Below are 11,122 nucleotides of genomic sequence, written 5' to 3'. Positions count from 1 at the left end.
TTATATGAAATTCCCCCCCAAAAAAAAATGTAAAAATCAAAATTTTTTAACATTTTCGGCCAATTTGTTTTATGCTACCTATGTTTGGTAAAAAAAAAAAAAAAAAAAAAAAAAAAAAAAAAAAAAAAAAAAAAAAAAATCGCAAAAAGCGTATTTTGATTGGTTTGTGCAAAAGTTATTGCGTTTACTAACAAAGGGAAAGATTTTTGTCATTTTTGTTGTTTTTTTTTTTAACTCGTAATGGCGGCGATCTGCGATTTTTTTTTGCGGTACTGCGACATTGCGGCGGACAGATCGGACCCTTGACTGACATTTTTGGGGTTACCAGTGACATTTCTACAGTAATCAGTGCTATATATATGCACTGTTACTGTAAAAATACACTAGTAGTGAAGGGGTTAACTTTATTTGAGAGGGAGGGGCTGTGTGTCCCCCTAGGGGCGTGATTCTTACTGTGATTGGCTGTGGCTTCAGCTGTATGCAGAGTGATCAACGGATCTACATAGTAGATCCGTATGATCATCTCTCATACAGAGGGGAGAATGACAGGTGGCTTGTTTACACAAGCTGCCTGACATTCTCCCTCTCCCCCGCCGATCGCAGAGTGGCAGGCGGACATCGGGTCCGCCGGTCACACGCGCGCGGGGGGGGGGTCCGTGACCACGCGGGAGCGCGCCTCCGGCGGCGCGCGCTCGCTCCCTAGACCCTCACAAGCTAGTGACGTAGCCCTACGTCACTTTGCCTGTGAGGGGCTGACCGCCGACGTAGATAGTCGTGCGGCGGTCGGCAAGTGGTTAAAGGAGAACTTCACTATCATGGGGGGGGGGGGGGAGAATTATATATTATATATATATATATATATATATATATATATATTGTATCAAATTGCAAAACAAGTCATATTGTAATTAAATGTTATTAAAAATTACCTTTCCTTTTCAATCTGCAGCTCTGTAATTTTCTGAATTTTCTGAAAATGCAATGCAATATGGCCGCCTGGATATGTACAGAACGCCCCCCAGAAACATTTCCTGCTTGTGTGATAGGCTCACCAATTTTCCCAGAAGGCTGGCCATACATGGGTCGAATTTCGAAAGAATATGCTTTCGAAAATCAGAAATTTTGTGCGTTTTTGTGCCACCACTGATTTCGAAATTCGACCAACCAAGCCTTCAATTTCAATTGCTACAGAAAAGAATTTTCGTGGCTGGGAATCTTCTTTTCCTTGCGGGGAATTTTCTTTTCTTGCACTCATGCGCATTTCTCGCACGATTCTCCCTTCATTGATTTTGAAAATTGTTTGTTTTTCCAACATGCCGATCACTCAAATTCGATGACTGCACGAATATTGGCTCTTGCAGCGGCCCACTAATGGTGCGAAATTCGAACGAAATTTCTTAGATGAGATTTTCGAAAGAAAATGCTTTCGAAATTCGACCCATGTATGGCCAGCCAAAGATGCAAGTCAGATTTCAGGCATCCCCTGCAACAAAAATGTCCTTTTGGTGAGATACTCCCAATTGGAAATCAAAAAGGATGCAGGAACAGCGGCTTTCCCAATTAGAGCCCTGCAGGTGCAACAGCTGATTGATAATTAAAGTGGATGTAAACCTTCACATATACCCAGTGAAGTTATGTAAACCCGCACATATACCCAGTGAAGTGATGTAAACCTGCACATATACCCAGTGAATTGATGTAAACCCGCACATATACCCAGTGAAGTGATGTAAACCAGCACATATACCCAGTGAAATGATGTAAACCCTCACATATACCCAGTGAAGTGATGTAAACCAGCACATATACCCAGTGAAGTGATGTAAACCAGCACATATACCCAGTGAAGTGATGTAAACCTGCACATATACCCAGTGAAATGATGTAAACCCGCACATATACCCAGTTAAATGATGTAAACCCGCACATATACCCAGTTAAATGATGTAAACCCGCACATATACCCAGTTAAATGATGTAAACCCGCACATATACCCAGTGAAGTGATGTAAACCCTCTCATATACCCAGTGAAGTGATGTAAACCAGCACGTATACCCAGTGAAGTGATGTAAACCCTCACATATACCCAGTGAAGTGATGTAAACCTGCACATATACCCAGTGAAGTGATGTAAACCCTCTCATATACCCAGTGAAGTGATGTAAACCAGCACGTATACCCAGTGAAGTGATGTAAACCCTCACATATACCCAGTGAAGTGATGTAAACCTGCACATATACCCAGTGAAATGATGTAAACCCGCACATATACCCAGTTAAATGATGTAAACCCGCACATATACCCAGTGAAGTGATGTAAACCCTCTCATATACCCAGTGAAGTGATGTAAACCAGCACATATACCCAGTGAAGTGATGTAAACCTGCACATATACCCAGTGAAATGATGTAAACCCGCACATATACTCAGTGAAGTGATGTAAACCCTCACATATACCCAGTGAAGTGATGTAAACCCTCACATATACCCAGTGAATTGATGTAAACCCGCACATATACCCAGTTAAATGATGTAAACCCGCACATATACCCAGTGAAGTGATGTAAGCCCGCACATATACCCAGTGAAGTGATGTAAACCCGCACATATACCCAGTGAAGTGATGTAAATCCTCACATATACCCAGTGAAGTGATGTAAACCCGCACATATACCCAGTGAATTGATGTAAACCCGCACATATACCCAGTGAATTGATGTAAACCCGCACATATACCCAGTTAAATGATGTAAACCCGCACATATACCCAGTGAAGTGATGTAAGCCCGCACATATACCCAGTGAAGTGATGTAAACCCGCACATATACCCAATGAAGTGATGTAAACCCTCACATATACCATATACCCAGTGAAGTGATGTAAACCCGCACATATACCCAGTGAATTGATGTAAACCCGCACATATACCCAGTGAATTGATGTAAACCCGCACATATACCCAGTTAAATGATGTAAACCCGCACATATACCCAGTGAAGTGATGTAAGCCCGCACATATACCCAGTGAAGTGATGTAAACCCGCACATATACCCAGTGAAGTGATGTAAACCCTCACATATACCATATACCCAGTGAAGTGATGTAAACCCGCACATATACCCAGTGAATTGATGTAAACCCGCACATATACCCAGTGAATTGATGTAAACCCGCACATATACCCAGTGAAGTGATGTAAACCCTCACATATACCATATACCCAGTGAAGTGATGTAAACCCGCACATATACCCAGTGAATTGATGTAAACCCGCACATATACCCAGTGAAGTGATGTAAACCCGCACATATACCCAGTGAAGTGATGTAAACCCGCACATATACCCAGTGAAATTATGTAAAACCCTCACATATACCCAGTGAAGTGATGTAAACCCGCACATATACCCAGTGAAGTGATGTAAACCTGCACATATACCCAGTGAAATTATGTAAACACTCACATATACCCAGTGAAGTGATGTAAACCCTCACATATACCCAGTGAAGTGATGTAAACCAGCACATATACCCAGTGAAGTGATGTAAACCCTCACATATACCCAGTGAAGTGATGTAAACCCTGACATATACCCAGTAAAGTGATGTAAACCCTCACATATACCCAGTGTAGTGATTTAAACCCACACATATACTCAGTGAAGTGATGTAAACCCTCACAGTGTGGTTATGAGTAAGCTACTGGTAATGTCGTGAAACGCGTCAACCTTGTCTGCTTGTACACTGTCTGTCACTTGATTTTATTGGAACAATAAAGGAAACATCTTTGATTTCAAGAAATATCTCTACCAGAGTGCGGTCAATCCTCTCACATTTTGCAAGCTTCCGGATTACGGCTCCGACCTGCACCAGGTTATCAGACATACACCTGAGCGGCTACACTTTCCTGCTTCCTAACCCTCACATATACCCAGTGAAGTGATGTAAACCCACACATATACCCAGTGAAGTGATTTCTGTTTATACTCTGTTGTGACAGGACGTTACTTGTATATCAAGACATCGCTTGTTTATCCAGTCAAAATTTATAAAACAAATTTGCTTGTCTTGCAAAACACTCTCTCAATCCAAGGTTTTACTGTATATATATTTTTTAGCAGAGACCCTAGAGAATAAAATAACGGTCGTTTCAATATTTTTTGTGACACTGTAATTGCGCAGTGGTCTTTCAAACGCATTTTTGGGGAATAAATACACTTCAATGAATTAAAAAAAAAAACAGTAATGTTAGCCCAATTTTTTTGTATAATGTAAAAGAAGTTACGCCGAGAATTGTGATCTTTATTCTAAGCAAAAAAATTGTGATTCTGATGTTATCCAGAATTGTGCAGCTCTACCACTCCGTAGTAAACCCCAGCTCTGCTGGTTGCTCGCTTAGTAGTAAACTCCAGCTCTGATGATCCCCCGCTCAGTAGTCCCCCCAGCTCTGCTGATCCCCCCACTCAGTAGTCACCCTTAGCTGTGCTGATCCTCTGGTTTCTGATCCTCTTCTCTCTCTGGTCCCTGCTATATTACTCCCACTCTGCTAACCACATGTGACATTGCTAGTTTCTCCTGCTCTGGTCCCCCAGCTCTGCTGATCCTCTGTCACTCAGTCTTCTCTTACCTTCTGCTATAGCGTTTCCATGTTGCACACTATGTGTGGTGTCTGCTAGCTCCTTCTCTCCAGTCCAGACCCCGCTCACTTTCCTGCTGCTCCTCACTGCACACCAGATGTGACTTCTGCACCAGACTCTCCCAGAACATACAGGTATATTCATGAATCAGAAGTGACTGAGGATGTCTTTTCTGGAATATCTCATTCCTGCAATACCTCCAAAACAAAGTGAAGCAAATGCTGTAAGTAAGCGTTGTCATAGACTTCGATGGAGACTTTGAAGATGCTTTGAAGCGCCAAGAAAGCTACAGAGTATAATTTTGAAGCAAAGCAAACACAACAGTGTGAACAGGACTGGAAGTTAACCATTATTTAATGACGGGCGCTTTAATTGGCCATTAGAATGCTTTATAAAAAGTGTGTCTAATGTCACATTTTGAATCAAGTGTAAACGAACACTTAACACTAGGTGCGTTTAGCGCATAACCAGTTCCCCCGGCCTCCAGCAGATCGACAGCCGGGCGGGGGTTTCATTGTTCTGAGTAGACGTCATATGACTTCCCTCAGAATGGCCGCTCGTGAGCGCCCCCCAGGGGTGCACACTGCGGCGATCCGTGGTGCGGTGTGTCGCTCAGACACACCACTTTACTTATCACGGTAAAGAGCCTATGATGTAGGCTCTTTACCATGTGATCAGCTGTGTCCAATCAAAAAAATGTAAAAAGGAAGTGCCGTTAATCGGCATTCCTCTCCTCAGCATGTGAGGGGACGAGAGCCGATAAGTGGCTTTTCTCAGTGGGGACATCTGCACTGATAATCAGTGCAATGATTATCAGTGCAGTCTCAACAGTAATGCCCATCAGTGCCGCCTTTCAGTGCCATCTATTAGTGCCCATCAGTGCTGCATATTCGTGCCCATCAGTGTAGCCTCATCAGTGCCATCTATCAGTGTCCATATCAGTGCAGCCATATCAGTGCCCATCCATGATGCCAATCAGTGATGCCCATCAGTGCTGCATATTAGTGCCTCATCATCAGTGCTCATCAGTGTTGCAGATCAGTGATGCCTTTCAGTGCTGTCTATCAGTGCCCATTATTGCCCTTGAGTGCCGTCTATCAGTGCCTGTCAGTGTAATCTCATCAGCGCACATCAGTGAAGAAAAATTACTTATTTACAACATTTTAAAAGCAAAAACAAAACTTTTTCTTTTTTTTTTCAAAATTTTTGATCTTTTATCGTATGTTTACCAAAAATAAAATCGTATTAAAAACCAGCAAAAGAAAGCTCTGTCTCAAAAAAAAAAGAAAAAAAAATGTAGTTTGGGTACAGTGTTGCATGACCGCGCAATTGTCATTCAAAGTGTGACAGTGCTGAAAGCAGAAAATTGGCCTGGGCAGGAAAGGGGTGAAAGTGCCCGGTATGGAAGTGGGTAAAGGATAAGTCCAGGCAAAACCTGCTCTGTGCCACATTCTAACCCTAATCTATCTAACCCTGTAAAGCAAAAATCATTGTACTTGCCTATTCTGCAGCCGATCCGGTCCCACACTGAGCTGTCAGCGGCGGCTTCAACGTGGAGGCGGGTGCAGGAGAGGAACTCAACAACGGAAGCCCCATAGTAACTCTATGGGTGACGTCACTTCCCATTCATTTCACAGCCGTTGTCCGTCCTCTCCTGCACAGAGCTTCCGTCGCTGGAGACCGGATCGGCTGCAGAATAGGCAAGCACAGTGATTTTTGCTTTTCAGGGTTAGATAGATTAGGTTTAGAATGTGGCAATGAGCAGGTTTAGCGTTAGTTAGGTTTTGCCTGGACTTATCCTTGAAGCATGAATTTCAGTGACCAGAATAAATTAATATTCTGGCCAATTAAATTAATTACCACTGAAACGCTTGACGCGCCTTAACACGTTACACACATTTGGAGGCGTCAAGCGTTTTTTTTTCTGCCAAAACGCTGCTGCCAAGAGGAAAGGTCTAGTTCCGATTTAATTCAGAAGAAATTTGTGACATAATGCCGGTGTTCTGCCGAAAGTTCCAACTTGCCGAGATCGCCAACCCACGTCACTTCCGGTCGGAGATCTTGGCAAGCTGCTGCTACTGCGCAAAAGACAAAGCCCTCGCACAGAGAACTCCAACGCAGTGCATGGAGTACTCAGCAGCACAATTCAATGCTACTGCGCATGCGCCTGCGGGTCCACACAGTTGGAGCTTTTGGCAGATAAAAACCCGTGCACAGTGCTATCCCCCACAGTATATGTACAGTTGTGAGCATCTCTATGCACTGTTTAATGGGCAAAACACAGGCAGGAGATAGCTGAGCTAAGTCTGAAAGGGAATGCTGGGATTTATAGTTCCTCTCCATAAAAAAAAAAAAAAGTCACAGGAGTTAGCATAGCACATAGCTATAACTAAGTGAGCCCTTCACTTCCCTCTCAGCAGAGATACCCGCCTGACAGGGAAGTGAAGGGCTCACTTAGTTATAGCTATTAGCCGCCGCTCGCCCAGTGTGTTAGTTCATTCACATAGTCGTAGTACTGACATCAATGAGAGGCGTGCCGCCAGCCAGAGGATTTTTATCCCATAAAAAATGTTTTGCCCCGGAACTCCGCTTTAAGACTTGCCTGGGTGTAAAAAGATGTCCGCTGCCGCCTTCGTGTTCTGTCAGTTTAACCACTTTACCACCGGAGGATTTTGCTGTCTTACGTCCAGGCCACTTTCGGCACTGTGCGACTTTAACTGACAATTGTGCGGTCGTGCGACGCTGTACCCAAACAAAATTTACGTCCTTTTTTTACCCACAAACAGAGCTTTCTTTTGGGGGTATTTGATCACCTGTGCGATTTTTACTTTTTAATACACTTCATACACTTACTTTTTCTATAAACAAAAAAATAGCGTAAATTTTGAAAAAAATAACAATATTTTTCACATTTTTTTATATGAAATCCCCCCCCCCCCCCAAAAAAAAATGTAAAAATCTAATTTTTTTTTTACATTTTTGGCCAATTTGTTTCCTGCTACCTATGTTTGGTAAAAAAAAATAAAAATCACAATAAGCGTATTTTGATTGGTTTGCGCAAAAGCTATTGCGTTTACTAACTAAGGGAAATATTTCTGTTATTTTTGGTGTTTTTTTTTTTTTAACGAGTAATGGCGGCGATCTGCGATTTTTTTTGCGGGACTGTGACATTGCGGCGGACAGATCGGACCCTTGACTGACATTTTTGACACTTTTGGGGGTACCAGTGACATTACTACAGTAATCAGTGCTATACATATGCACTGTTACTGTAAAAATGACACTGGCAGGGAAGGGGTTAATTTTATTGGAGAGGGAGGGGTTAATGTATGCCTGGTGCTTACTGACGTGTGGGGGGGGGGAGGTGACTGAGTGACACAGGGACAAGATCGCAGGTTCAGCTATGCTGAACCCTGCAATCTGTCACTTAGGAGATCCGCCCGCTTTGTTTACACAAGCGGGCGGATCTCCACACTCGATTCCCCGACGATCGGGGAAGAGCGGCGGTGATCACCGCTGCTCCTCTCCTGGCCCGACTCCCGCTGTGACTGAATACAGCGGGAGCGAGCCTCCGGCGGCGCGCGTGCGCCGCCCACAAGGGGAGGAGTCCAGCGACGTCGCTGGACGGGAACGAGCCACTGTGCCGCAGTAGAGCTCCAGTGAGCGGTCGGCAAGTGATTAAATGCACTCGTCCTGACTGTCCTAGGGGGATTTTCATTGATGTCACCACTACGACTGTGTGAATAAACACACCGGGCGAGCGGCGGCTAATACCTATAATTAAGTGAGCCCTTCACTTCCCTCTCAGCAGAGATACCCACCTGACAGGGAAGTGAAAGGCTCACTTAGTTATACAGTAGATATTAGCCGCCGCTCGCCCGGTGTGTTAGTTCATTCACATAGTCGTAGTAGTGACATCAATGAGAGGCGTGCCGCCGGCCAGAGGATTTTTATCCCATAAAAAATGTTTTGCCCCGGAACTCCGCTTTAAGACTTGCCTGGGTGTAAAAAGATGTCCGCTGCCGCCTTCGTGTTCTGTCAGTTTAAGAAATATGTTGAAACGCATAGCGGCCATGTTGGAACGCATAGGGCATGCGCAATAAGCAATTTTGTTTGCATTTTCTGATGGGTAACGGTATTCTGATAGAACACCGGCTCGGCGCCGCTGTCTGCATTTTAGGAGTGGGCTGTAAATTCCACCATGTGGAGTAACCTTGCTGTATATAGTGATATCTGTTCTCTGGAAGTCCAGGTAGGTACTTATGGGTGAGCATGCGACTCCTCCCCCCCCCCCTACAATAAATCACTCACCTGAGACTGATCACCGGGGGGAGGGGCTAACTTCTGACCTCAAATACACCCAGGAACTTTGTTTGGAGAGCAAATGGAAGGAAAATCCCCCATGTGGTTTGCATGGAACGCTGTAAAAAAAAAAGGGATGACTAAAAGGCAAATGAAATAAGAATGCACTGCATCATATCATTACAGGGAATAAATCCACAAAGTTATCAGCACACAATGTTAACCCCTAGAAATAGGAATACAAAAGTTACCCACAGAGGCTACAAGAAAATGGCTGCCACCTTCTCCCAAACTCCGACAAATAAACCTGCGTGTCCCTCACCGTTAGAAAAAAAAAAGTGTGCAAAGCTGCAGAAGATGCTGCAACTTACCGGAGGGGTAATGTATGTATGTCGGGGAGACTGACCGGAGAAGACGGACACCGCACTGCTTCTGAGACAGCTGGAGTTCATCACATGTGAGCGGTGGAGCCCTCCGCGCATGCGCACCACGGACCTTCGCTGACAACTTTGACGGTGGCGCTGACAGCTGCAAATGAGATGGGGAGAGTTATTATGGGAGATGGAGAAGGGGGTTTTCTGTCAGGGTAGCGGCTATTTCCTGCTCAGTAGAAGGATCCCTGGTGGTGTCAGCAGACCATGTGACTGTTTGGTCACATGGTACAGAGAAATACAGGAAGTAGATAGGAACTGGGCACAGCCATGTGGCTGCTCAGTAAGACAGGTGTGTGCAGGGGGTTTTACTGCTAGAACTTCTGTAATCTCTGCAAAGGAGTAGGACTGCCTGCACACTGGGGGGGGGGCGTCTCTAGCCGTGCACGCTGGGGGGGGGACGTCTCTAGCCGTGCACGCTGGGGGGGGGGGACGTCTCTAGCCGTGCACGCTGGGGGGGGGGACGTCTCTAGCCGTGCACGCTGGGGGGGGGGGACGTCTCTAGCCGTGCACGCTGGGGGGGGGGGACGTCTCTAGCCGTGCACGCTGGGGGGGGGGACGTCTCTAGCCGTGCACGCTGGGGGGGGGATGTCTCTAGCCGTGCACGCTGGAGGGGGGGTGTCTCTAGCCACGCACGCTGGGGGGGAGGGGTGTCTGGCCATGCACGCTGGGGGGGACATCTCTAGCTGTGCACGCTGAGGGGGGCGTCTCTAGCTGCACGCTGGGGGGGGGCGTCTCTAGCCGTGCACGCTGGGGGGGGGGGACGTCTCTAGCCGTGCACGCTGGGGGGGGCGTCTCTAGCCACGCACGCTGGGGGGGGCATCTCTAGCCACGCACGCTGGGGGGGGCATCTCTATCTAGCCACGCACGCTGGGGGGAGGGGAGTCTGGCCATGCACGCTGGGGGGGACATCTCTAGCTGTGCACGCTGGGGGGGGGGGCGTCTCTAGCTGTGCACGCTGGGGGGATGTCTCTAGCCGTGCACGCTGGAGGGGGGGCGTCTCTAGCCGTGCACGCTGGGGGGGGGGCGTCTCTAGCCACGCACGCTGGGGGGGAGGGGTGTCTGGCCATGCACGCTGGGGGGGACATCTCTAGCCGTGCACGCTGGGGGGAGTGGGACGTCTAGCCGTGCACGCTGGGGGGGACGTCTCTAGCCGTGCACGCTGGGGGGGAGGACGTCTCTATCCGTGCACGCTGGGGGGGGGGGGGGCGTCTAGCTGTGCACGCTGTAAACTCCATTTGGGGGTGTCGAGCGGGTGATGGGTTTTTGGGGAGGGGGGGGTGGTTCTGGTTGGGGGTGAGGTGGCAAGATGGCTGATTAAACAAAATGTCTGCGAAGATATTATTCTCTTGTCTCTCTTCTGATTCTCTTAACATGTTTCATGAGCTTTCCAAAGCTAAAAATATATCTGATAAGCTGAGATATTTCCGCTACTTCCAAAACTCCCTAACTCTCATAAAGAGGAACTCCGTCTGGGCATCTTGACTACAGAAGAATTTATATCTGAAACAAAAGTCCCTTGGAAACTCCCTGACAAGAATCACAGTATAGACGTTTTAACCCTATGCTTACCATAATAAATTGCTAATCCTGATTGGACAATAATGGATACGTCAGATGATAATACAACCTACTTTTTATACATCATATGGTATATTTAAACTCCAACACGCTGTAATAAATTAGGTCATTTTGATTCAACCTTTTTGAGTCTTATTTGATCTCACTATATATATATATATATATAT

The 11,122-nt window shown here is 46.2% G+C and overlaps 1 protein-coding gene across 1 annotated transcript in view; it reads right to left on the bottom strand.

Annotated features, from left to right (window-relative positions):
* LOC309563342 (uncharacterized protein) overlaps positions 1–4,739 on the bottom strand; it is a gene marked incomplete at its 3' end in the record, with an annotated part of 39,530 nt that extends 34,791 nt beyond the window's left edge. Inside the window, exon 1 of the mRNA XM_082267737.1 lies at positions 4,632–4,739. The remainder of the gene's footprint in view (positions 1–4,631) is intronic.
* Positions 4,740–11,122: the final 6,383 nt, after the last annotated feature.

Source organism: Pelophylax lessonae (genome assembly GCF_965119305.1).
Source record: "Pelophylax lessonae genome assembly, chromosome: 9".
Classification (NCBI taxonomy): Eukaryota; Metazoa; Chordata; class Amphibia; order Anura; family Ranidae; genus Pelophylax; species Pelophylax lessonae.
The sequence above is the reverse complement of the archived record's forward strand: the minus strand, read 5'-3'. Positions and strand labels throughout refer to the sequence as shown.